At 43.3% G+C, this 23,613-nt stretch overlaps 1 pseudogene; it reads right to left on the reverse strand.

Annotated features, from left to right (window-relative positions):
- Window positions 1-9,232: 9,232 nt before the first annotated feature.
- Window positions 9,233-18,392, reverse strand: LOC136406489 (cTAGE family member 2-like; annotated as a pseudogene).
- Window positions 18,393-23,613: the final 5,221 nt, after the last annotated feature.

The raw sequence follows: 23,613 nt of genomic DNA on the forward strand, positions 1-23,613 counted from the left end.
GGTTTGATTCCCGACCAGGGCACACAGGAGAAGCGCCCATCGGCTTCTCCAACCCTCTCCATCTCGCTTTTCTCTCTCTTCCTCTCTCTCTCTCTCTCTCTCTCTCTCTCTCTCTCTCTCTCTCTCTCTCTCTCTCTCTCCTCCTCCTCCTCCTCCTCCTCCTCCTCCTCCTCCTCCCCTCCTGCAGCCATAGCTCAATTAGAAAGAGTTGGCCTGAGCTCTGGGTATGGCTCCATGGCCTCCACCTCAGATGCTAAAAAATGGCTCCAGTTACAGCAGAGCAAGGGCCCCTAGTGGGCTTGCCGGGTGGATCCCAGTCAGGGTGTATGCGGGAGTCTGTCTCTGCCTCCCCTGTTTGATTGGAAGCCAGGGGAGTGATTAGATCTGATTTAACTAGTCAGAGGCACTAACCTCTCCCCTTAGATTGTCAAAAAAAAATGACAGCCAACACACTAGCCATCCAGTATGAATCAGAATTATTCCTATTTTTTGTTTGTGACAGCTGAGCAGAAAATATATTTTTAGTGTGCTGAAGATTTTTAGTAATTAGTTTATGTGTGCCATGAGATGAAATAGGTTGAAAATTTCTGGTCCTGGGAGAAAGCTAAGAAAGCAAGCCAGGTGGGAGGCTATTGCCATCATCTAAGCAAAGGCAGATGTAGTCACACTACATTGTATGTGTAGAGCAGGGGTCCCCAAACTTTTTACACAGGGGGCCAGTTCACTGTCCCTCAGACCACTGAAGGGCCGGACTATAAAAAAAACTATGAACAAATCCCTATGCACACTGCACATATCTTATTTTAAAGTAAAAAAAAAACAAAACGGGAACAAATACAATATTTAAAATAAAGAACAAGTAAATTTAAATCAACAAACTGACCAGTATTTCAATGGGAACTATGCTCCTCTCAATGACCACCAATGAAAGAGGTGCCCCTTCTGGAAGTGCGGCCGGGGCGGATAAATGACCTCAGGGGCCACATGCGGCCCGCGGGCCGTAGTTTGGGGACCCCTGGTGTAGAGGTTTCTGTAAAGTGGTAGGATTTGGGATATATTTTACAGGTACAGCTGAGGACTGGATGATGCACATGTGTCTGGGGAGTAGGGGAGCAAGTCCTGGGCCTGACCGGGCAGTGGCGCAGTGGATAGGGCATCAGACTGGGACACAGAGGACCCAGGTTCGAAACCCCAAGGTTGCCAGCTTGAGCATGTGATCACAAACATGACCCATGATCGCTGGCTTGAGCCCAAGATCGCTGGCTTGAGCAAGGGGTCACTCACTCTGCTGTAGCCCCCCACCACAGTCAAGGCACATGAGAAAGCAATCAATGAACACTAAGAATGGATGCTTCTCATCTCTCTCCCTTCCTGTCCCTATCTGTTCCTCTGTCTGTCTCTGTGTCACAAAAAAAAAACCAAAAACCTCCTGGGACCTTGGCTGGGTTGATCAGTGGATAAAGTGTCAAGCCCTGTCACACTGAGGTTGCTGGTTCAATCTCTGGTCAGGGCACATACAAGAAGCAATCAATGCCTGACCAGGCGGTGACACAGTGGATAGAGCATCAGACTGGGATTCAGAGGACCCAGGTTCGAGACCCCAAGGTCATCAGCTTGAGCGTGGGCTCATCTGGTTTGAGCAAAAGCTCACCAGCTTGGACCCAAGGTCGCTGGCTCAAGCAAGGGGTTACTCAGTCTGCTGTAGCCCCACGGTCAAGGCACATATAAGAAAGCAATCAATGAACAACTAAGGTGTCACAACGAAAAACTAATGATTGATGCTTCTCATCTCTCTTTGTTCCTGTCTGTCCCTATCTGTCCCTCTCTCTGACTCTCTCTGTCTCTGTAAAAAAAAAAAAAAGCAATCTGAGAACACAACTAGATAGAACAAAATGGAACAATGAGTTGATGCTTCACTCTCCCTTCCCCATTCCCCTCTCACCTCTGCCTCAAATCTTTCTCTTCCTCTCTTTTTTTTTTTTAATTTTTTTTTTTTTAAATTTTTAGTTGTGTTTTTAGGCTTGCTAAATCTGAGACCCAGTAGATATATTTATGCACACGGATATGTTCAGCAGGCAGCTGTATTCTAGAAGTTTGGAGATCCTTGGGGCTGGAAAAAATAGTATATAGATGGTATTTAAGTCCATCCAGCAGGATAAGTTCTTACAGGGAGTAAGTGTGCAGAGAAGACCGCCAAGGACAGAGCCTTTGGGCGACTCAGTTGTTTGTGGTGGGAAAGGAATCTTAAGTAATATTAACGGAACAGTGAAATAACCAGAGCAAATTTGAGCCTTGGAATTAAGTGGAAAACAAAAAGCAATGAGCTTTGAATAGTTTGCTACTGCAATTTTGGAAAATGAAAACTTAATTTTTTCAAAACTCCTTGAAACATTCTGTTGATGCAGATGAGTACTTTACTAGTGAATCTAATGAAACCTGCTTTTTCAGAAATCTACCCTGCTAACCAAATAGAAGATAAGTATTTGAAGAAAATGTTTGTTTACAATTACATATCATTTGATATGTTTTTCAATGCCAGTTATTTTATCAAATTGCCGCCATTTTATCAAATTGCCCATTTTGTGGATTAGTGGCTTTGCAGCTCTGGTACAAACTCTAAAGAGAAGTTATTCATGCAGTTTTTTATGTCTACAACTCAGAAACTTTAGGATTTTCTATAACCTTTCAAAATGAAATCCAAAGGGAAAACATTAAGGTGTGACACATACCTATTTTAAAATGTGGTTTCCCTTCCTGCATATTAACTCATTTTGTCTAGACAAGTTTTTTTCCATATCCCCGCCAAGCAATTGTGAATAGTTGTTTTAGTTTCAAAAAGCTGTATACATTGACCTTGCTACAATTATACATTACTTTTGGTTTTGCTCATTACAAAAACATGAGACCATCTTGTAATTATATTTTTCCACCTATAAGAATGTAAACACATGGGCCTCTAATATCTGGTTTGCTAGGTTTTTTTTGAGCTCTGGCTTTTAATTCTAGATTTACCTAAATACTGTTAATGTATTCTCTTAGTGGGATATCCATAGTAATAAAGCTTGCTGTTTTGTGGCCCTTAAGTTTCTCACCTCTCTGTGACATTTTATGCTCCTAATACCCCTGTACAAAAACTTGTTCTTGACCCAAAATGAGGTTGCATAAATAAAGCCTATGAAACAAGAAAAGTTGGCAACTCTTGCAACACAAAAAGATTAGCATATTTTTTTAAAAAAGATGAGCTGGCCCTGGCTGGTTGGTTCAGTGGTAGATCATCAGCCTGGCATGTAGATGTCCTGGGTTTGATTCCCAGTCGGCACACAGGGGAGGTGTCCATCTACTTCTTCACCCTTCCCCTTCTCCCTTCTCTCTCTCTCTCTCTCTCTCTCTCTCTCTTTCTCTCATCCCCTCCTATAGCCATGACTCAACTGGTTTGCCTTGGCCCCAGGCGCTAATGATGGCTCCATGGAGCCTCTGTCTCAGGTGTTAAAAATAGCTCAGTTGGGAGCATGGCCACGGGGGCACAGCATCTGCCCCAGATGGGGGTTGCCAGGAGGATCCAGATTGGGGCACATGTGGGAGTCTGTCTCTGTATCTCCCTTACTCTCACTTAAAAAATAAATATATAAAATTAAAAAAAAAATTTTAATGAGATGAATAAAGGCTTAAGTTTTACTTAGGTTTTTATATTGCCTTAAAAATTACCTCAAGTTTAGAGTCTTAAAACAACACACATTTATTACATCACAGTTGTGGGTCAGGAGTCAGGGAACAGCTTAGCCAGGCTCTCTGCTCTTGGTCACAAGCCTGCAATTAAGGTATCAGCCAGGTGATGTTTTTTGCTTTGTTTTTTCATTCTCACCCTCTGCACACCTTGATTCCTGGTCTTTCACATATGTAAGCTCACCTAGGATCAATTTCCGGTCCCCAAGAAACAATTCATCTGACCAGCCCAATTATATGAGAAGTTCAGCAAATGTTACATGAAGTCATGTATTTTCCTTTTTACTGAATTTATTGAGGTGACACTGGTTAACGAAATTAAACCAGTTTCAGGCGCACAATCTCACAACACATCACTGGTACACTATATTGTGTGTTCAAGCCAGGTGATGTGTCCATCTGCAGGCTCAACTGGGGTCAAATCAGCTTCCAAAGCTTACCCAGAGTGTTGGTAGAATCATTTCCTTATAGCTGTGGAACTGATGGGTTCCGTCTCTTGCTGGCAGGTGGCGGAAGCCTGGCCTCAGCATCTAGTGTCACCCTTACTTCCTTGCCAGATGGGCTCCCTCAGCAGGATCACTTAACTTCATCAAGCCAGTAAAGGGAATCTTGAGCCCAGTCAGCCTGCCAGACTGAGTCTCATATAAAGTAATTTAATCACAAAAATGACATGCATGACTTTGCCATATTCAATTGGGTAAAAGCAAGTCAGGTCCTGCCTACACTTGGGAAGGAATAACACAAAGACATGAATACCAGGAGGTGGAGATCATGGGATGCCACATCCTATTTTTGAACCCTAATTCTTAATCTGTCAGATGGTTTTTTTTAAAGATTTTATTGATTTTATTTATATTTTACAGAGACAGAGAGAGAGAGGGACAGATAGGGACAGACAGACAGGAACGGAGAGAGATGAGAAGCATCAATCATCAGTTTTTTGTTGTGACACCTTAGTTGTTCATCGATTGCTTTCTCATCTGTGCCTTGACCATGGGTCTACAGCAGACCGAGTAACCCCTTGCTTGAGCCAGTGACCTTGGGTCCAAGCTGGTGAGCTTTGCTCAAACCAGATGAGCCCGCACTCAAACTGGCAACCTTGGAATAATCTCGAACCTGGGTCCTTCTGCTTCCCAGTCCGACGCTCTATCCACTGCACCACCGCCTAGTCAGGCTGTCAGATGGTTTTGAAATGTGTATGGGTGGTGCAATTGGAAGGAAAAAGTGAGTTTAACAGCAAATATTTGTATTAAATTCTACCTTATTTAATTCTAGGCTGAGATCCTTGCAAATGGACAAATAGGTCAGACTGTCACATTGAACCACAACCTAGACATTAGTATTACAGATTTATATGTCCAAGCCAGTTCTCTGAGCTTCATATTCACTTCATTTTCTACCAATTGGTATCACAAAGGCACTTCAATACATGTTAAAAACCCAATTCAGCCTGACCAGGTGGTGGCGCAGTGGATAGAGCATCGGACTGGGATGCGGAAGACCCAGGTTCGAGACCCTGAGGTCACCAACTTGAGCGCGAGCTCATCTGGCTTGAGCAAAAAAAGCTCACCAGCTTGGACCCAATGTCACTAGTTTGAGCAAGGGGTCACTCGGTCTGCTGAAGGCCCTCGGTCAAGGCACATATGAGAAAGCAATCAATGAACAACTAAGGTGTCGCAACGAGAAACTGATGATGGATGCTTCTCATCTCTCTCCGTTCCTGTCTGTCCCTATCTATCCCTCTCCTCTCTCTGACTCTCTCTCTCTCTGTCCCTGTAAAACAAACAAACAAACAAAAAACCAATTCAAGTTCCTCCCCTCCCTAACCCTGGTCCTCTTGTATGCTTATCTCAGGTGAATTGGCACCATCCTCTTATCCAATTGTACAAATAAGAAATCTTGGGCCTTGTCAGGTTGATTTGGTGGTAGAGCATTGACCCAGTGTGTGGATATCCCGGGTTTGATTCCCAGTCAGGGCACACAGGAGAAGCGCCCATCTGCTTCTCTACCCACTCCCCCACCCCACCCCCAACTTCATCTCTCTTCCTCTCCCGCAGCCATGGCTCGATTGATTCAAGTACCTTGGCCCGGGTGCTGAGGATGGCTCCAAGTCTCTGCATCAGGTGCTAAAAATAGCTCATTGTGAGAGGCCTCAAATGGGCAGAGCATTAGCCCCAGATGGTGGTTGCCAGGTGGATCCTGGTCAGGGCTCATGTGGTACTCTGTATCTCCCCTACTCTCTCACAAAAATAAAAAGAAATTTTGGAGTCATTCTCAGTACCTATCTTTCAATTTTAGTTTTGATCCAAAAAAGTTCTCATAGCTGTCCATTTTCTTCCATGTCACTGGTATTCTTACCGGGGTCTTCTCAAGTATTTGCTCTGGTGGAAAGAGGGATACCTGGTCAACTCCAAGCAGCCTTCACACAAGAGCCATCTAGGAACTGGGGGCCTCAGTCCAACCGTCCAGAAAGAACTTAGTCCTGCCCAGCAAATAAGTGATCTTGGAAGCGGTTCCTGCCCTAGTTGAACCCCGAGCTGACTGCAGCCTTTGATTGCAGCCTTGTGATAGACCCTTGAGGCAGAGAGCTCAGCAAAGCTGAGCCTGGATCCCTGCCCCGTGGACACTGGGATATCAGTGTGTACTGTTTTAAGCCACTGAGTTCTGGGATAATTTATGTAGCAATAAATAACTCATACACATGGTATGTATGATACATAGTACTTAGTTCCCTTCCTTTCTCATGTCTTTCCAATTTTGGTAATTTTTACCATTACAAATTTCTGCCTATATATTGGGATACAATCTGTTTTCCTATGGTTCTGTTCATTGACTATGGTTTGAGTCTGTAGGGTCCTGCAGTCTTAAACAGCAAACCTGTATCTCTTAAGTCTGCTCGCCAGGTAATCTTCCCTGTGTTCGCTCATGGGTTCCCAGACAAACTCTATATAACTTGGTGCCCAAGTTGAGGAGAAAGAACAATCATCTCCATGTTCCGAGTACTTTTCGCATGTGACAGCTGCTTCCCTCATGCAAAGCAAGGCAGGTATAGCGCTCAGTAAGTGTTGGCCACGCACAAAAATCATGTTTTCAACTCAGTCTAAAATTTTAGTATCTTTTTAGGAGACAAAATAACATTGTCGATTCATTGTCTTGCTTGTTTTCTACAAGTGCTATTGTGAAGCCATTCTGTGTTAGCACTGCTGTTCTTTGGATCTTCTATATCTGTTTAAATTTAAACTTGTGAGGTTCACGTGCATTGCTGCAGCCTTTTAGGATCTTTTTCATAACCCAAATTTATCAAAAGCACATTACTTTTCACATCTGTTTAAAAAAATGGAAGAATTGTTTTTGCCCTACTGACCTCAGCAAGTTATTGCCACAGTTCAATATTCTCATACATAGGAAACATCATAAAATTTCAAGTTTATTTTTTAAGAGAAATAACACTATGCAGTTGATATTGTTTATGAATTAAAGCAGCTATTAGATATATAATAAATGTATATAAAAAGATATATAATAAAGATAACAGTATGTTGAACCTCATTTTTTTTTCCTGAAGTGAGAAGCGGGGAGGAAAACAGACAGACTCACACATGCGCCCGACTGGGATCCACCCAGCATGCCCACCAGGGGGCGATGCTCTGTCCATCTGGGCCGTTGCTCTGATGCAACCGGAGCCATTCTAGCGCCTGAGGCAGAGGCCATGGAGCCATCCTCAGCACCCGGGCCAACTTTGCTCCAGTGGAGCCTTGGCTGCGGGAGGGGAAGAGAGAGACAGAGAGGAAGGAGAGGGGGAAGGGTGGAGAAGCAGATGGGTGCTCCTCCTGTGTGCCCTGGCCGGGAATCAAACCGAGACTTCTACACGCTGGCTCAATGCTCTACAGCTGAGCCAACCAGCCAGGGCAAACCTCATTTTAAACTATCTCATTTAATACACCACAAATAACTCAAACTTTCTAATCTTGTATAATTAATATTTTTTATTGATAAATACTTAAAAAGCATTTAGTGTTCAAAGTAACGACAAAGCACATACTTGGATTGCAAAGATAATTTTTTTGTTTCTTTCTTTTTTAACAGAGACAGAGAGAGGGACAGACAGACAGGAAGAGAGAGAGATGAGAAGCATCAATTCTTCATTGCAGCACTTTAGTTATTCATTGAATGCCTTCTCATATGTGCCTTGACTGGGTGGTAGGGGTGCCACAGCAGAGCAAGTGACCCCTTGCTCAAGCCAGCGACCTTGGGTTCAAGCCAGCAACCTTGGGCTTTAAGCCAGCGACCATGGGGTCATGTCTATGATCCCACACTCAAGCCAGCAACCCCCATGCTCAAGCTGGTGAGCCCGCACTCAAGCCAGGGACCTCGGGGTTTCTAACCTGGGTCCTCCTCGTCCCAGTCCGACGTTCTATCCACTGCGCCATCACCTGGTCAGGCACAAAGATTATGTTTTCATTTGTCTTGAATTATAGTCTCTAATATCATTCCAGATTAGAACAAGTAAATCAGTTATGAAAAAGATATGCAGATATTAAATTCAAAGAAGTAACTTCCTTGTTTGCATTTAGATAAGAGCATTTCTTTAATCAGGTCATATTAGAAAGGTATTCCAATATGCTGGTGTTCTGGAGCAGGGTTTCTCATATTGAAACACTCTTGCTCCTAATTTAATGGTCTTGAGTCATTCAAACAACCAGTATTCAATGGGGACAAAATATTGAGTTTATGAAATTATAATATTTAAGATAACTTGGGTTTCAAGTAATTGAAAACTCAATTCAGAAAAAGAAGACTAGAATAATTGGAGACAACAGACATAGAAAAGTCCTTTGAGACCTGTTGCTGTGATGGGGAGTAGAGAGTAGGGCATAGCTGGAGTAGGGTGTGGGGTCAAGTGAGAGATTTCATAATAGAAAATAAATACTAACGGCTACATGCTGGTGGATAGTCAGACAGAAAAGAGGAGGGTTTACAGTTGCTGAAATGATGCCTTGAATAGATTAGTGGTCATAGCAGCTAAATTTAGCACAGGTGGAGGGTGTGGCCTTAGAGTGGAGTGCGGACAATATGCCCATAGTAAGGAGGGGGGTGGTGGAGAATATGGTAGGAAAGGAAATCATTTGGCATGTGGTGGTGAGAAAATGCAGTAGTTCTCTCATTGCTTTTATTTTCTCAGGTAAGTAAGAAGCAAGAGATCAATTGACAGTAAGGAATGGGGAAGAGGTTTGAGGAAAGGAGAGAAATTGGGAAAGGAGATATCTTGCAGTAGAGCTTGGGAAAGTAAATGCACCAGAAAGATGTAGTCCAAGCATCCACTTTAGACACTAAAATGTCTGAGGGAACAAGACTTTATCTTCTGTTTCCCTTCTTAAGAACCTGAAATCTTTCTTTAAAGCCTCTGGCTTGCTTTTTTTTTTTTTTTTCCCCTGTGAAAAAGGAGTAACACCAGGCCTGGATCTCCAGATTTACACCTCTCTGGGAAGGTGACCTTGGGCCTGCCTTCTCACAGCACTGTTTCCTTGGCAACAGTGAAGCTAGAGAGGAATGCTTTGTGCTGGAAGCTATCCGCCTGTCCAAGTGAGATCCCCCATCTGCAGAACTGCACCTGCGCAGAGAGCTGTAAGCTGGCTCCCAGATAGACGCTGGTGAGAATCCCACGCACCCCGATCTTCCTCAGCAGCTGTTCATGACCCGGTGAGTCACAGGAGCCAAGAAGCTGGTATACATGGGTATCCCCTGAGCCTCCCGATAACGTGATGAACGTGGACATGCAGTATTCCTGCCTTGGATCCCTCTGTAAGATTAATAAATGAAGCATTAGAATAACGTCTATTGTATCGTATGCGTTCAGTTGATAATCAAATCTGTAACTACTGACAATGTGGGCAGAATGGCATTTAAGGCAGGATTGGCATTGAAACCCTTACCTCGGCCTGGCCTGTGGTGGCACAGTGGATAAAGCAGCAACCTGGAATTCTAAGGTCGCTGATTCGAAACCCTGGGCTTGCCCAGTCAAGGCACATATGGGAGTTAATGCTTTCTGCTCCTCTCCCACTTCTGTTTCTCTCTCTTTCTCTCTTTCTCTCCCTCTCTCTAAAATGAAAAAAATAAAAATCTTAAAAAAAGAAAAGAAAGAACCATTAACTCAATTTGTATCTTCCTGTCTCATGGCCAGAACTGGCTCACAGACTCATTTCCTGGCAGCTCCTCTTAAAGCACACAGCTTAGTGGGGGTGGGCAATACTTGAACAAAATTAAGATTATGTTAAGAAGAAGGAAAGACTGAGGCAAGGGTCTGGCAGGGAAAGGATATTGGGGAGGCAATCAGTTGCCTCTGTTGTGCATATATATATAACACATACACACAGGTTAAAACAGAACATTCCCTCAGGTCTCTAGTTGCTTACTGTGACAGAAGGGCTGGTCAAAAATTCCTATTTAAAAGTTGACTATTTCATATTAAGATATGAATATGACAGACCAGATATGTCTTCAAACTCAATCTTCCCATTTTCTAATATTGTTTTCTTATTTCACGTCTTTATGGTTTAAAATTTTTTTTCTTCTTTTTCAAGTGAAAGAAGGAGAGATAGATTCCCACATGCTCCCCGACTGAGATCTACCTGGCAACCCTCGTCTGGGGCAAATGCTCTGCCCATCTGGGGCCATGCTCTCAAACCAAGCTATTTTTAGCACCTGAGGTGGAGGCTCCACAGAACCATCCTCAGTGCCTGGAGCCAATGCGCTTGAATCAATCGAACCAATCAAGCCATGACTGGGGGAGAGGAATAGAGAGAGAAAAGGGGAAGGGTTGGAGAAGCAGATGGTCACTTCTCTTGTGCGCCTTGACTAGGAATTGATCCCAGGACTTCCACATGTGGGGCTGATGCTCTATCACTGAACTAATTGGCCAGGGCCTTAAAAATATTTTGAATGCTATGTTCCATGAAATAATATGCAGTTAATTTATTTTTGTGATTGCCTGCCATGTATAAAGTGCTATCAAATTACCAATATCAGACAGTTGGTACAAAATTTATTACATTACATCAGTGTCTTTCTAAGCAGCTACTTAACCCATTGATTTTTTTTCTTAGCAAGTAGTGATTCACTTGCAGACTAAGTTCATTAGAAACATTGTGTTCCACAGCTGGTGAGCACTGATGTCAACTTCCCATTTACCCTATATGAACATTTAATATAGATGAGCAAATAGTTGTGATACTTGAAGTAGTAGAGTAGGCACACCTAAGTCCAAATCCTTGCTCCTACACATCTAAATTTCTGAGAGTTTCAGTCAGCTCAGACAACCAAAAAAACAAACAAAAAAAAAACCATAGACTGGATGACTTAAAAAACAGAATTTTATTTCTCAATTCTGGAAGTTAGGAAGTCAAAGATCAAGGTGCTAGAAAGGTAGATTTCCCTCTAAGGCCTTTTCTCTTGGTTTGTAGACAGCTGACATCTTGTGTGCTTATAATGACTTCTTCTTGCTGTATGTGTGTGTGTGTGTGTGTGTGTGTGTGTGTGTGTGTGTGTGTGTGTGTATATATATATATATAGAGAGAGAGAGAGAGAGAGAGAAGCTCTCTGGTATCTCTTATACAGCACTAATCCCATCATGGGCCCCACCCTCATAACTGCATCTAACCCTAATTACTTTTCAAAGCCCACCCACCTCCAAAAACCATCACATTTGTGGGTAGGGCTTCAATATATAAATTTGGGGAAATTAGAATATTGAGTTCATACCACTGAGAAAATTATTGAAACTGTGAATTTCAGTTTCTTTCTGGAACTAATTATATCTACCTACCTAATAGGGTTTTTGTGAAGAGTGAAACAATTTTTAAAATGTAAGTCTTCCTAGACTGAGTTATGTTATGGAAACAAATGACTCCCAAATTTCAATAGCTTACAACATCCACGGGGTACTTCTTGGTCATGTTTATATCCTCAGCATGCCAGCTGTGCTCTGCTCCAAAACGGTATTCCAGGAGCAATACTGAAGAAGCAACCTCTGTCTAGTTTAGGCAGGTCTCATGGCGAAGGGAAAAGATGGTAGAGCCTCCCAGCGACTCTCAGAACTGCTTAGAAATGACATCACTTCCATTCATATTTCAATGGCCAAAGCAAGTCATGGGCAAGCTAATGCGAAGTATAATTGTCCCATAAGGACAGGCCTGAGTGAGAAGGGCGATAAATATTTTAGCAATTGCATGATCTATCACAGTATAACCAGTCAGCACTGGTGTCTTTGCCTTCCCTCTTTCCCCTTGCTGAACCTACTGGGAGGATGGTTGTAGAGCACACGAAAGAAGTGTGAAGTCGTAGTGAGGAGTCTAGATTCTGGAGATAAGCTGCCTGAGTCTGAATCCAGACTCTGCCCTTTTCCAGCTGTGTGCCCCTGGGCAAGTGATTTAACTTCAGTGCCTCAATTTCCTCCTCTGTATAATAGGAGTAATAACTGTACCTATGCCATAGTGGTACGGATTAGACTAGTTAGCATATGTAAAGTGTTTAGAACAGTGCATGGCGTAAAGGAAGCCTTATATAGTTAACTGTTGTCACTGCTGCTATTATAACTGAAAGAAACTTGGCTTGAAGTCAAAAGACTTGATTTAAAATTTCAGCTTCACATTCTGTTACGACCTTGTGCAAGTCACTTAATCTCCGTGTACTGACTATTTTGTCATCTGTAAATTGGAATAACACTCATTTCTAGTGAGGCCTACAGGACATGGACTCCAGAGCTGGACTACTTGGGATCAGATTCCAACTGCTCCACTTTCCAGCTGTGGGACTTGGGGCAAATGACTAACCCTCTGCGTGCCTTGATCTTATTACCTGTAAAATAAGGATAATAATCACACATTATGTTCATAGGAACATTATGAGACTTAAATGAATGAATAGGTAATACATGTGAATGTGTTAGAACAGTGGATGGCTCTTGGGATGTGACCAATAACTGGAGGGAACATATAGGAAGTGCTTAGTAAGTTTTAACTTGTATTTTTTTCTCACAGGGCTTTGAGGATTGAATGTGTAGATAGGCATAAAAGTGCTTTATATAATGCACTGGTCAAGTGTGAAAATTTAATAATGGCTATATAATTAAGATTAATCAGCCCTGGCCGGTTGGCTCAGTGGTAGAGCATCGGCCTGGCGTGCGGGGGACCCGGTTTGATTCCCGGCCAGGGCACATAGGAGAAGCGCCCATTTGCTTCTCCATCCCCTCCTCCTTCCTCTCTGTCTCTCTCTTCCCCTCCCGCAGCCAAGGCTCCATTGGAGCAAAGATGGCCCGGGCGCTGGGGATGGCTCCTTGACCTCTGCCCCAGGCGCTAGAGTGGCTCTGGTCACGGCAGAGCGACGCCCCGGAGGGGCAGAGCATCGCCCCCTGGTGGGCAGAACTTCACCCCTGGTGGGCGTGCCGGGTGGATCCCAGTTGGCACATGCGGGAGTCTGTCTGACTGTCTCTCCCCGTTTCCAGCTTCAGAAAAATAAAAAAATAAAAAGATTAATCAGGCTTAGCATGTCTAGGCAGCAGTAAACAATTTCTTTTGAAAATCTATTCAGTTTGGAGAGACTCCCTTCAACGCCTCCTTTAGGTGAAGAGGGTCCCTGGCTGCTATGTCTGTAGCTCGTGTATTATAGAAGCACAAGCTGACAGCTGACCCTGCTTCCTGTGACTGAGGACTTCCACATCACATCGAGAACAAGCAAAGCTCTGCAGCTGGAGATAAACCAAAAAGACTGAAGTCGATCCGACTGGTTCTGATCTCCAAAATAACGAAGGCTTGACTATTTCCTCTAAACCTGGACTCACTAACCGAAACAATTTTATCCCTGATTTCTGCTGTGTGGGTATCTAGAGACACATCATGACCTTTATGAAACATAATCATGTGGGCAAGTTCCTGTTTTCCCACCATAAGCAGACTAATGGAACTGTCACAATCTTGGTAACTTGAGTTCCTTTAAAAAAAAAATACATGCTTTTTGTTTTAATTTGGGAAGTCTGTTCCCTTGTACTCTCTGTAAGTAAACTCTATTTTTCCTTTTCTAAATGTCTCTGTCTTGCCTATAGTTGATTGCACTAGGGGTTGCATCCCCTGATCCAAAATGGGCCAATTTCTCCCTCCAAGAATTTGTATATTTTTCTTTTTCAGCTTCTTAAATCAGGAAGATGTGCAGTAGAGGAGTAACCCTCTTCACGGGCTGTGGGACGGAGAGGCGGGGGAAGTTCCTTCTGCAGAGTGGGAGAAAGCAGAGACTAGTGTGTGGGAATGAGATAGGGATGAGGAAACAGCGCCGTCACCCAACACCCCAACAGCCTCCATCCTGTCATACTGCTTTGTTCCCTTCCTAACGCTAATCACACGTTCGTTACTTTGTGTCTTTGTTCCTACAGGAGTGAACGTAAGTGCTCTGAGGGCAGAACTCTTGTCTTGCCCATCATTGGCTCTCAGTGCCCAGATCAAAGCTTGGCATATAGTAGAAATTCCATAAATATTGACTGGAGAAATAAATTCTATTTACTTGTTCATAATCAAATTAAAAATCTGAGAACTTGTGTCCTATGATTTCAAAAAATCTTGTTATCTGCTTTGAGTTATTACAACTTTAACAGTTTTAGGGATAGTGACCAAATAATCTGATGTGATTAATTTTGAAGCCTGAAACTAAACATGATAAGAGCCTTCATTCCATGAAATGGGTTGCATTACAGCATCCCGTCGAGAAGGCCAGGCTTCACAAATCATCATGTAGAATGGACTGGGGTGATTTCTCCCAGCTATAATTGGGGTTATAATGCTGAGCCCTTAAGAAAAGGCCAGGGGACAACCATGTCTTCACTGCAAAATCCAAGTGCCTATAATTGCTTGGTTTTCTGTACAACTTATACAGAATATTAATTATGCAAAGGAAGTTTCCTTCCAATTGCCTTGTCTTCTACAATGTTCAAAAGAATGAATGCCCTTTATAAAGAGCCAATTAACATGGCATTTTGTGCAATATATGGTAATGGACAAAAATTTTTCTCATCCACCAACTGCTTAATCATGATAAATCTGTTTTGATCATGAGTATACTTCTCTGGTTAGATATTTACTCTTTGTTAATATGGAAATAAATAATTTCCCATCTTAGTTAAGAAATAATATAGGTCTATATGGTTCGTTTTTGTTTGTTGTCCACTAACTTGACCTTTCCCAAGTTAAAATTTTTTTCTATGGGCTAAAATGCCATTTCATACACTTAAGCACTCCCTGAATTTATTTTTTCATATATAAATCATCTTTATTTACAAAATACTATTCTGAGAATGTAATTCCATCTAGCTCCAAACTGAGTGTAAGTACAATCACTTAAGTAACAGCCATTACTTGATCTGAAAATAAGAGAAATCAAAATGACTTTTGAAAAGAGACCAAAAATATGTCAAGTTTCTTGTGGTTCTGGTTGTTGATTTAGTAGTAGATTCACTTGAAGTCAGAATCAACAGTGATGGGAACTCACTTCTACTTTCAGGCTGTGGGGGTGAAGGCAGAGGAAAGAATCCAGCTCTTAAGGCAAGAGAGTGAGAAAAGGCTCTCTGCCAACAGCCGTTTTTCTTTGCAGATGAAGGAGGTGATGGACCAGGAAAGTCCCGTGGAGGAACGTAATCACAGAAAGCTTAATACCTGCTTCCTGGGGGTGAAGGAAAAGGTGGACCTCTGCTCGTGTATGGGCCCCTTGCATCCATTGGAAAAAATGGACCTTTGATTGGAGGAACAAAGCCAGGAGCAGTTTTCTCACTCTTGGTGGGGAGAGAGACACTGGCACATTTAAATTACCCAGAACATCTTCACTGTCATTTCTACTGGATTCCATTTTCATAGACTTTGGCCCATCTACTTTATCCGGTGATGGTATATTAACACTTCTTTATTCTGCTGGTCCAGACAGTCTACCAGTATTAGAATAAAATCTGTCTAGCCTTTGAGGATGTTTGTCTTAATGGGGGAAATCATCATCCAATGATCCTGTTCCAATGAAGTTGAAAGGAACCCGGTATGAGAAGGCACCCTGTGAGAATCAGTGAACATATCCCAGTTTGATTTGATTCTCCTCTTTCATTAGTAATCCCATGGTCCTGAGGATTCCCTGCCTTTTTTTTTTTTTTTAATTTTTTTATTCATTTTAGAGAGGAGAGGGAGAGAGAGAGAGAGGAGAGACAGAGAGAGAGAAGGGAGGAGGAGCTGGAAGCATCAACTCCCATATGTGCCTTGACCAGGCAAGCCCAGGGTTTCGAACCAGCGACCTCAGCATTTCCAGGTCAATGCTTTATCCACTGTGCCACCACAGGTCAGGCATCCCTGCGCCTTTTTTTTTTTTTTCCCTGAAGCTGGAAACGGGGAGAGACAGTCAGACAGACTCCCGCATGCGCCCGACCGGGATCCACCCGGCAGGCCCACCAGGGGCGACGCTCTGCCCACCAGGGGGCGATGCTCTGCCCCTCCGGGGCATCGCTCTGCCGCGACCAGAGCCACTCTAGCGCCTGGGGCAAAGGCCAAGGAGCCATCCCCAGCGCCCGGGCCATCTTTGCTCCAATGGAGCCTTGGCTGCGGGAGGGGAAGAGAGAGACAGAGAGGAAGAAGGGAGGGGTGGAGAAGCAAATGGGTGCTTCTCCTATGTGCCCTGGCCGGAGTCGAACCCGGGTCCCCCGCACGCCAGGCCGATGCTCTACTGCTGAGCCAACTGGCCAGGGCCCCCTGCGCCTTTTGAGCCTCTCCCTCTTCCCCCTGGAAGCAAAGACGAGAGTGTGAGTGGACCCTTTACAGGGAAAAGAAAAGCTCTTTTTTTAGATGAAAGTCAACCCAATGGTAAGGGACCATATGGGAAATGGTCTGTGCCAAATGCTGTATCTGGAACACCAAGTGCATAAGGATATTTTTCTAAAAGTTCAAATTTAAACTCTGTTGCAGTTAATTTTTGTCTAAGGTAAGAATTTTCTCTCTTTAAATCATTGAATTTTCTTTTAGCCATCCATGCTACCAACCAATTGTCATATTCTTTGTTTCTCATGGGAAATATAATAATATGCTCTTGACAACAATCTATGGTTCTCTCCAATTACTCAAGACCTTTGGCTCACTTATAGGTCTCTAGCACTTCTGCTGCATGGCTGATCTTTTCATCTGCTTTAGACTGTTTTCCTTCTTTCTATAACTGGCAATTTTCTTCTACTGTTAATTTCCTGTGAATTATCATTTCATTTTCTTGATACAGTTCAGACATTACTTTAACTTTGTGCTGAAGCTTTTGATTCTCATTTTCAGGATGTTCATTTTCTGACTGTAGAGATGCTTATTCAGTCTGAAGATTAATTTTTTTTTCAATTTATTGATTTTAGAAAGAGAAGAAGGGAGAGAGGGGGAGAGGGAGGGAGAGAGAGAGACATTAATTTGTTGTTCCACTCATTTATGCACTCATGGGGTGATTCTTCTATGTGCCCTGACCCAGGATGGAACCTGCAACCTTGGCGAATCTGGGACACTCTATCCAACTGAGCTATGCAGCCAGAGCATTCTTGAGATTTTTAGTACACTGTACAGCTCTTCCTTTGTTTTATCTACTTCAGTTACTTGAGTATATATTGGTCTCTTTCTCTTTCCAGGGTTTTAAAAGAAGCCTTTAACTTAGCAGCATAAATCAGCTTCTTTAAAGTTCTTTTTGTTTGATTATCTAAGAGTGCACCATTTTCTGAATCACTCTTCATCTGCAAGTTATCATCCATTACCTCTTCTCCAAGCAAAGCAGCCCAATCTTGCATCTTTAGCAAATATTCAGCCAGCAACTTGATCTGATTTTCTTTATCACATAGAACTTGTTTTGCATATACTTTGAAATCTTCAGCTGTTATTTTCAGCTAAAGTTCACTTGTTCTTTCCATTATTCTGCTTCTTGTAAAAGCTGTTTCTGGCTTTCCTGAAGTTGGGAATTTTCACTCAAGCTATCTTAAGTTGTTTTCCATTCATTTGACATATTTTGAAGGTAGTTTTGGCTTCAGCTACTTGTGGTTTGAATGATTTTGATTCATCTTCTATAGACTGCATACTTTTAAAAAAATATCTACCATCAATTCATCTTGTTCAGAATGTTCAGATTTCTCTTCCTTTACCTGTTTTTCTAAAAAGAGCATTTCATCCTCAAATTCAGATTTGGAACTCTCCGGCTTTTCACAGACTGCTCCAAAAAGAAGCTTCTGTTGACTCCTTCTCAAAGCTAGAACCCTTTATTACTCCCAGCTTTCATATTCTTTCTGTACGAGGCTAAATTTTTCAAGTAGTTTACATTTTTCTTTGATTAGTGTAGAAAGTTCTACAGCAAGCTTTTTGTTCTTCCACATAAATTAGCTTCTAATCGATAAAAAACTTTTACACACACACACACACACACACACAAAAGAAAACAGCAAAAAATCCAACAACAGATGCACACACCAGCAATTCTCATGGAAAACCATAGGGATTAGGTAGGACCTTTTCTCATAAGGTCCTCAAGGCAGTGCTACCACAACCCTACATAGCTTTCCCAGGACTAGCCCAGGATGGCTGAGGGGCACTCCTGGGTTCCTCTACCGCACCAATACGCCTTGGGGACACAAGCACGGCCATGGTCTGCCTGGGCCACAATCAAGGGCAGAGAACAGGCAAGTTCCCGCCCAGAACCCTAGATCTCAAGAGCAACAGGACCTAACCACTGCGGGGCAGGTTGCTGGGCGCCCAACCCCTTGGTTTGCTTTTGGCCTAGCCGCAGCTGAGAGGCGGGGGCGGGGCTCGCGGGGGCGGGGTCAATGTCCCCGCCCCGCCCCCGCCCCACCCCTTTCCCGGGGCCCGTAGGCGCGTCCCCTGACCTTCAAGGGGAGGGCATTCCACCTGGCGAAGCCGCGCCTTTGGGGCTGTGGAAGTAGGGTTTGGCCTCGGGCTCTGCGCGGTGGTGCCGGCTGCTCAGCACCGAAGACAGGGCTTTGTCCCCCAACCTCCATCGGTGGCGGCTGGGGCAGTGAGGCTTGGGGCCCTGGGCGCAGCCGGGCGGTTGAGCCGGCGCTTCCCCCGGCTCCGGACCCCCCCAGCCCGCGGCGCTTTCCTCCCGCAGCCCCGCCGGAGCCCGTAGGAACCCACGGGAGCCCCGACAGCGTTGTGCCCGGGGACCCCGCCGGTCCAGGAAAACCCGCAGCAGCCTTTATGCCAGTTAGAAAATGGCCTGCAGGGCCCGCGCCTGTGTCCTGCCCGAATGTTTGTTGTTGTTGTTGTTGTTGTTGTTGTTATTATTATTTTGAGAGAAAGAGGCAAAAAATGTCCCAGAGTGTGGAGGTAGCGGGTTCAGTTCCCCCGTTAGGAATCATACGGGAGCAGCTTGATGTTTCTGTCTGTCTCTCTCAAAAAAAAAAAAAAAGTAATAATAATAAAATAAAAATTCGGGCAGGACACACAGGCACGGGCTTCTTTAAACTCAAGGCCCCTTTAAACTCAAATTGCCCTCACCCCCCACTGGGGCAGCTTCCCCATTAAGCATCTCCCTCACCCCACCTCCTCCACCCCTTAAGCAACCCCTCTCACCTTGGAAAGTTTCTGGGAAGCAGCCTTGGACAAGTCCTTCCGGAGGGGCCTGCGGGTTGGGGAAAGGGAGACAGTCTGTGACCAAGGCCACAACCAGGATATGCTAATCTGGGCATGTCTAGGTGCTCACCTCATCAAGTGCCTGCAGCAATCCCTATATCAGACACCCCTTCCTGTAGCTCTCCGCTGATGCCAGTAGGGCCTCAGCCCGTCTTTTTGCAGATGCATAAATAAACTTCTTGTAAACCTCATAAGGCCTTGTGAACCCCTCCTTTGGATGAGCCTAACATTAAATTTTTAAGATTTCTCTCTAGCAAGTGTATGCGTGCACACATGTGCACATTAAGTACAATAAACCATTTGGGTGAGAACTATTGCTTTTAGAAAAGTCATTTTCAAACGATGTGGTAGGACTTCGACATTTTATAAGCCTTTCTGTCCTATACAGCAGTGGTCCCCAATCTTTTTTAGTCAGAAAATATTTTCACAGACCGGCCTTTAGGGTGGGACGGATAAATGCACAAAATAAAATTATGTGACTGGCGTAAAAACTGTGGTATTTTTAAATATAATTGTCGAACATACGATATTTATTGGGCTAAGTTAAAGGAGAAACGAGCATGTCCTCATTATTCAGGCTGTATTTAAATTTGTTATTCTGACGTTGCTACCGGTCCACGGCCAGGGGTTGGGGACCACTGCTATACAGTGATGCCTCGGTTTTCGGTTTTCGTAGGTAATCTGTCTCAAAACAATTGGTGAAATCCAAAACCGATGAAAACCAAGGCCATTATTTCCATATGAATCAATGTAAATCCAATTACTGTATTAGTACTTGCAATCAATTTAAAAAGAGCACAAAAACACTGGCAAGCAATGGATTGTTTGGCAAGACGCACAGGGAGACGCTCACACAATGAGAAACAACCCCACCCTGCGCAGGAGAACGCCTGGGTCGCCCTTTGTTTTCGCAAAATTAGCAGCGAAGGTCACGTGGGCACACCAACAAAATCAGGCCACCAATGAAAACCGAGACAATTTTTTCGCGGAAAATCAACGAAAACCAAAAACTTCGATAACGGAAGTCAACGAAAACCGAGGTGTTACTTAAGAGAGGATTTATTTATAATGATGCACCCTTAAAGCACAGAGTTTGGGACCATGGTTTCACTACAAAACCAAGGATTTTTGGTTTGATTGCTTCACTATATTTACATTTTATTTGGGCAAAGGCACATTTATTTTCTCTTTTTTTAAGAATGAATGCTCTGCTGAGTTGAGCTGTCCATGCTTTTTCTTCACTCTTCCTTACATTTGCCTTATGTTACTGTGATAATGCCTAGCAGTATCCTATGATAATTTATATATTTCTTTCCTTTTTAAAAAGAGGAGTTTTCTTTTGTTCAAATTGTTTTTTTTCTGTTTTTTTTCTTTTTTTTTTTGTATTTTTCTGAAGCTGGAAGTGGGGAGAGACAGTCAGACAGACTCCCGCATGCGCCCGACCGGATCCACCCGGCACGCCCACCAGAGGTGACGCTCTGCCCACCAGAGGGGGTCGCTCTGCCGAGAGCAGAGGCCAAGGAGCCATCCCCAGCGCCCGGGCCATCTTTGCTCCAATGGAGCCTCTGCTGCGGGAGGGGAAGAGAGAGACAGAGAGGAAGGAGGGGGGTGGGGGTGGAGAAGCAAATGGGCGCTTCTCCTATGTGCCCTGGCCCCCCGCACGCCAGGCCGACGCTCTACCGCTGAGCCAACCGGCCAGGGCCGGTTCAAATTGTTTTGAAAGCATTCTTAGATGTGATTTGCAGGACCTCTTTTAACGGAAATAGATCCATTGACAGCCACTGTCTTTGAAAGTTTTACTATATTACATAACAAGTGAGATCTCAGGCAACTTTGATTATCATTCATGACATTTTTAAAAACCTTGATAGTTTTGAACTTTGGTCTCATAGTAGTTGCTTCTCTCTCTCTTCTATTAAAGATTTTATTTATTTATTTTAGAGAGAGGAGAGAGAGAAGGGGGTGGGAAGAGCAGGAAACATCAACACCTAGTAGCTGCTTCTTGTATGTGTCTTGTTGACCGATCAAGCCCGCAGTTTTGAACTGGAGACCTCAGCATTCCAGGTTGACACCTCACCCAGTGCACCACCACAGGTCAGGCGTGGGCTTTGGTCTCTATTTTCTATCCTTCCTACATGTATAATTTAAATTGCCCAAACCGATTAGATTAAAATATAATCAAATTTTGAAGGAAGAATAAGTCTACATGAATAGAGTTAAATTCATTTTCAGAAGGATATCCGAATACTGAATGGCCTTTGAAGATCATTGTGTTCTAAATGTCTTCACACTGAACTCTATACCTGTTATTGAGGAGTTACAGATGGGGAAGGCTTAGCTATTCAGCATTTACAGGGTGGGCAAAGCCAGGTTTACAGTTGTTGGTATGGAAATTAATATAATAATTACTAATAATATACAAGAATAAAATCTGTTTTGCGTACTCACAACTGTAAACCTACCTTTGCCAATCCCTGTATTACTGCATTAGCCTCACCAATGATCTATTGACTATTTCTCAATGATGGTCATTTTTAAGGCTTGAAATATGAATGTTTCCTGTTGGGCACAAGCTCTGAAGCTGAGCCTCCTGGCCTGCTCATCCAACTGCCTTTAATGGAGATAACATAACCATTAGGAACATTTCCAAGCCCTTGAATATCAAATACTTTTTTTTTTTTGCAATTAGTGCAGCAATAGCTTTTGGTTTTGAAGTCACTGCAGCCATAAATTTGACTTGAAGCTGCTGGTTACTTTCTGTACTAGTAGATTAGATTATTTCTGTGTATTTCTTATAACCACATGAAATTTTTGTTCAATTTTTATTTTTTTGTAGATCTTCATTTATTCAAGTTTTTCTTGATAACTTGCCTCAGCCAGAATTGGCTGTCAGGTTTCACCTTGTAGACAACTTGGTATACTGGGTTGAGATCGTGAGATCACTTTTTGCTCAGTGGAAAACAGTATCTTGCTCAATTAGTGATGTCTGCTATGGAAAAGAATGGGTACCAGTGATGGGATGTGCATCTGCCATCAAGAAAAGCACAATAAAGCCTTTAGGCAACTCTGAAAAGCCGCTGAGCTACCTACCCTTAATGTGTCCAGAAGGAAAACTCCTCTCCCTCTTAGGCTCAGTGAATCTGGTCTATAAATTTAACTGACAAAAGACAGATTAACAGAAAGAAAGGATTACAAATTTATTAATTTTTTATGTGCACAGACATTCACAGAAAAATGAAACAAAGTGACTAGACTAAGGTTGGGGTTTATATACCATCTTAAAGAAAAAGGGACTTAGGGTTCAAAAGACAGTAAAGTGTGAAGTGACTGGGAAATTTATGGAAGAATGAATGAAAGATAAGGATTATTTCAGTCAAGTCTGTGTATGCAAACTCACCTCTCTGTCAATTCTGGGTCCCTGGTGACAGGGGCACTCTTCTCTTCTTGGTGCAGTGCAGTGTGGGAACAGCTTCTCAAAGGGGAAGCTATGCCCTGCCTTCAGGCAGGTAAGGGGAAGGCAGAGAACTCTCTCTGTAGCTGTTGATGCTCAGTTGCCTTCAGCTCAACATAATCCTCACAGCAAAGTGGCATGTTTTGGGAGGCACATTCTGACATTCTGATCCCTGTTGAATGCTAACCCCTTTTTCAGAGTAGAAGGTTGCAGAAAACAAGTAAAAGTAATTGTTTCCCCAGTTTTTTAACTTTGATTTTAAAGATCTTTTCTAAGATAGCCCTTGAAAGTCAGCAAGTTTATAAAGCAAATGGATTAACTTGCATTTCTAAGTTTCCTGTCTCACTGCAGGAGTTTTTGTGATGTTTAAGGCTCTGGAGGACTAAGGGTCATTCCAACCAGGAAAGGGCCCCGTGAAACCTCCCGGGCTGCTGTTTGCCCAGCTGCCCTTTCTCTTCCTTACCTCCCAGGTACCGTCCCATTCCAGCGCCTGCTCTGGTGAAGACAGCCCATCTGTCTGAGAATTTCCTTTTACGTTTTCCTTCTGGATTCTTTACAAACATTCATGCTTTCCCACATGCAGTGCAGTGTGGAAAAGTCCCTGTGGTACTTTACAACTGTAATCACCATGATTTCTATTTCTCCTTTTATTTTACAACTTTTGTTAATGTTCTGTGCTATGTCTAGAACTATAATACACCCATGCTTGCTGCACATTCCTGTGTGTGCCTCTGTCTTCTGATTTCATCTTCGTGCCTACTGGTG

This window comes from Saccopteryx leptura, chromosome 5 (assembly GCF_036850995.1).
Source record: "Saccopteryx leptura isolate mSacLep1 chromosome 5, mSacLep1_pri_phased_curated, whole genome shotgun sequence".
Lineage (NCBI taxonomy): Eukaryota > Metazoa > Chordata > Mammalia > Chiroptera > Emballonuridae > Saccopteryx > Saccopteryx leptura.